This window comes from Echinops telfairi, unplaced genomic scaffold, assembly GCF_000313985.2.
Source record: "Echinops telfairi isolate 266 unplaced genomic scaffold, ASM31398v2 ScPeMD7_2186;HRSCAF=2738, whole genome shotgun sequence".
In the NCBI taxonomy this organism is placed as follows: Eukaryota; Metazoa; Chordata; class Mammalia; order Afrosoricida; family Tenrecidae; genus Echinops; species Echinops telfairi.
In genome coordinates, this window is record NW_022106084.1 from 2,043,505 (window position 1) to 2,048,449 (window position 4,945).

Here is a 4,945-nt window from a genome sequence, read left to right on the forward strand (position 1 = left end):
TTGATTAGTTGAACAAAATTCATAATTTTATATCCCAGCAATACATTTTTTATTGAGTAGATCTTTTTTCTTTCTCTATCCATTGTTTCACTCACACATTAACAGAACCACTTTCCTCATCATTCCCATTTGTCATTTCTTTCCCTTTAGAAACAGTCATCTACTGTCTAGCAGGAGCTGCCTGAGCGCTCAGTTCACAGATTAAACCAGGTACAATAGTACTACTTAGAACCCCTCAAAGAAACTGTGTAGGAGGGCTCTTCAAACAGTTCAGTAGAAAAATTACATTATCTTTTCATTCCACTTAGTCATGAATTTTTTTGAGATGCTCCAGAATGTAAGCCAATCAGAACATAGTAGGAGTACATGTATGTTTTTACCAAACATCTTTGTTTTTGATTTCACTGTACTCCTATTTTTCAGCCACTCACTGATCAGTTTGCCTTTCAGTCCGTGGTGGCTTGATGATGCCATCACACTGGAAGTGACATCATCAGCGCTTCAGCTCGCAGGGTCACCCAGCATGAACTGGTTTCATAGGCGCTTTCAGACGACGACAAATATGGAAGATATGATGATCTACTTCCAGAAACAAGTCAATAAAAGCCTAAAATCATAATAGAACATCATTTGATATAATGATAGAAGAGTATGCTGCAAAGCTAGGTAACACCATGTTTGGCTCTGCTCTGACATACAGACAGTTCCTGTTAGTCAGAGCCATTTTGATTGCAATGATAACAACAACCCACGCATTACACAACTAAATAAAAACAACGAGATTTCAGTTTTACAGGGAGAAAAAACTTGACAATAACTTATTTTGTAGTGTTAAGAGCAATTAGTAGTACTGCGAGCAATTTTAAATAATTTTCAGGTCTAGGAACTTAAACTAGGGAAAGATGATGTTACTTATTTCATATTAATTGTGTGCTTGTATGCAGAAAGAAATCTAGAAACCTATAATGTGAAGCCTTACCATGGTATCCTATATTAGATCACTTGTCAATTTAACATTTTCTTTCCATAACTTCCTTGGATAATTTAGGAATATATCACTGAGTATGGACAAACATTTTACTAATATGCATTCCAATATTGGCTCTCATTCAAATTGCTAAAGAGTATGTTCACATACCTATTAAATTCAATGTTCACTGTCTTCAGGAAGCTTTTTTGCAATTATTTTCACCCGCAGCTCAACCACTAGACACATAAATAACAAAGTTTGCTTAATAACCTAACATAATTCATATTACTCTTTCATATAAGTAATGGAACTGCTTATTGAAGAAAATAGAAACAAAGTGACCAACTAAAAAAAAGTTTTAAGCATTTTTTTTCTTTTTTGAATAGCCCTGTAGATGTAGAGGAAGAACAGGCAAAAGGGAGCTAATATTTACAGAGCAACTGTGTATGGCCAACATTTTATAGAGGGAAGGCAATTTCATCATTGCAACACAGCAACATAGGTATAATTATCACCACATTAATGATGCCACACCAGAGTGTTAATCAAATTATTTAGATTGTGGTGTTAGTAAATACCTAATTATTTTGAATTAGACTACTGACATAACTTCAAAGTGTAGCAGAACTGGAAGAACTGGAATCAGGCAAATCAGAAATGAATTGACTTTGGTAAATCTAACTTAAGCTCCATTTTACTAAACTGCAAAGTGAATATAGAAAAAATGATATATCACCAATATAGGACTTATAGAGAGTATATACTCTCCCACTACAATTCCTTTATAGTGGGGAAAATGAGTAAGTGGTTTGGAATGAATAAATTTTATCACCACAGCACTGAAAACAAATTATTGATCAGACTTTAATGGACCAGCTGTTCATTCTTGTTTTTTCACAGGAAACTCTGCATCACTTAAAAAACCACCCCTCTACTCATCGCCATTTTATGATTCTTTTGTCTTGTTCAGTCATTTATTATTGTATAGTGTTTTTATCTTTTTGTGACTTTAATATACTGCTACACTTTGAAGTTATGTCAGTAGTCTAATTCAAAATAATTAGGTATTTACTAACAGTAACTACTTAATCACAACAAATTGCTTTCTATACCATAAATATCTGCTTTACACTGTTTATTATAACTAACAGACTTATAAAAACATTTGTTAATTAATTTCTATTTGCTTATCTGAAAATTATATATCATGTAAATTGTAATGATTTCTGTAAGTATACATTTTATATTAAACAATATTTAATTCAACTGATATAAGTTAGAGGACTAACTATAAAGTTCAAATTATTTACTCAATATATGAATATAGAAAGATAGAATCCCCAAATTGATTGCATTCATTCATTCATTACAGAGCTTGTTTCAGCACACTGGAGAGATTTGAATCTCAAAACCTAATCCACATACAATTCAATAAATTTAAGGTGTCAAAATGTTATAAAAGTTACTAGGTGGTAACGAGTTGGAGCCATTTATAGGCTTTTCATTTTTTGCTATTGGTTTTGTTGTTGTTTATTTTCTTTTGCTTATTAATGTCTCTGCATATGTCTCTAGATAAGATAGATGGGATCAAGAATCTGGAGGAGAAAAAAAAAAGAATCTGGGGGAGAAAATGAGACAGATGGTTCCAGCAACAAGGGAAGAATAAGTGATCTAAACTTGATGGCGAGGAGGACATAGGATGCCTGGGCGGGGCTTGATCAAGGGCAATGTAGCCAAGAGGATTTACCCAAACCCAAATGAAGGCCAAACTTTATAGTGGGACAAGAGGAAAGTAAAAGAAAATAGAAGAAAGAACTAGGAGGCAAAGGGCATTTATAGAGTTCTAAATACAGGCATGTATATATATATGCAAACACATTTATATATAGTGATAGGGGTATATAGATCTATGTACATATATTTATTCGTTAAGTATTAAGGCAGCAAATGAATATTGACCCTCCACTCAAGTACTCCCTCAATGTAAGAACACTTTGTTCCACTAACCCTGCATTCTGTGATCACTGAAGACAAAATGGGTGCATAAGTAAATGTGGTGAAGAAAGCTGATGGTGCCTGGCTATCAAAAGGTGTAACATCTGGGGTCTTAAAGGCTTGAAGACAACCAAGCAGCCATCTAGCTGTGAATCAGCAAAGCCCACATGGAAGACACCATTGTGTGTGATCATGAGGTGTCAATGGAATCAGGTTCCAGGCATCAAAGATCAAAATCAAAACAAAAAAGTCATATTGATGTGAATGAAGGGGAGGGCAGACTGGAGACCCAAAGCCCATCTGTAGTCATTGGACATCCCCTTACAGAAGGGTCACAAGGAAGAGATGAGCCAGTCAGGGTGCAGTTGAGCACCTACAAAACACACGACTTTTCTCAAGTTCTTTAATGCTCACCCCCTCCACTATCATGACCCCAATTCTACCTTACAAATTTGATTAGACCAGAACATGTACACTAGTACAGATAAGAGCTCGAAACACAGGGAATCCAGGGCAGATAAACTCCTCAGGACCAATAATGACAGTAGCAATACTAGGAGGGTAAGGGAAGGTGGGGGGAATAAGGGGAAACTGATCGCAATGATTGACATATAACCAACTTCCAGGGGGATGGGTAACAGAAAAGTGGGCGAAGGGAGATAGTGGTTGGTATAAGACCTGAAAAAATAATAATTTATAAATTATCCAGGGTACATGAGGGAGGGAGGTTGATGGAGGGAGGAAATAAAATGAGGAGCTGATACCAAGGGCTCCAGTAGAAAGAAAATGTTTTGAAAATCATGATGGCAACATATGTACAAATGTGCTTGACACAATGGATGGATGTATGGATTGTGATGAGTCCTCAATAAAATGATTTTTAAAAGCTACCAGTAGTCAAAAAAAAAAAGACAACACGAAAAATTATTCTGCCAACCGAAGAAAAAATCAAACTACTATCAATTATATTGCAGAGTTACCAGCAGCACTACATTCTGCAATGGAATGAATCAAGTTGCTCAAATCTCAGGGCAGACCTCAAAAAAAGGAGAGAGAGAAAACGATGATTACATTTTGACTGGCATTTCTACTCCCATAAACAGTTACAGCCTCGAACATCCACGAGGGGTCACGTTGACTCAGGATGGACTCGATGGCAGTAGTTTGCTCGTTTGTTTTAAGACTAAATTAATATAATGATATGCGAGGGACCATGAAGTCTTAGTCTCCCTTTGTAGATATCAATGCCTGGTGGCAGACTCACTTTGCCACCAGGGCTCTTTCTCACTACCTGGAAACTCCTTTGCATTGCATTAGGAAGGAACATGGTCCGTGTATTTCCAATATATGTAAGAGAAAGAAAAAACTCCCCGTGGAGCTTGTCAGAGCCAGACTGAACAGGACCATCTTATCTTCCTGTTTCTCACACGGTTTCTTGTTGTTGTTGTTGTTGTTCACAGAACACAGTCTCATCACTTTTCTATGACTCATTGTAGTGGAAACTATTTTAGTCGTCCTTCTCTTACAGTTATCTTATACCAGTTCTCGCTTTAAATGTATCTCAAAAAAAGAAAATTAAGTTCTATACATGTGAAAAAAAAGAATATATTTAAAAATTTTTATTCTTGATAGAGAATCCTTTACAGAGTCCCACTCTAATAATTTGGACATTTGATAATGAGCCCCCAGGGTACACTGCCTAAAATACTGGAGCGGTTTGAACCCACCCACGGCTCCTTGGGAAAGTAATGTGGTACTCTGTTTCAGTAAAGAACGACACTGTCGATTCTAACTAACAGCCCTCAAATACTAATGGGGCATTTCCAGCGTTTTCTGGAGGGTTACTCTGAGTGAGCCTAGACTCGACTGCAACCACAGCAAATAATCTATGCACAGTTATCAAATGTTTATTTCTATTTAATATTTATCATCAATCTAGAGCAAACAGTCACTAAATTATGAATGTTGTTGCTACCACAC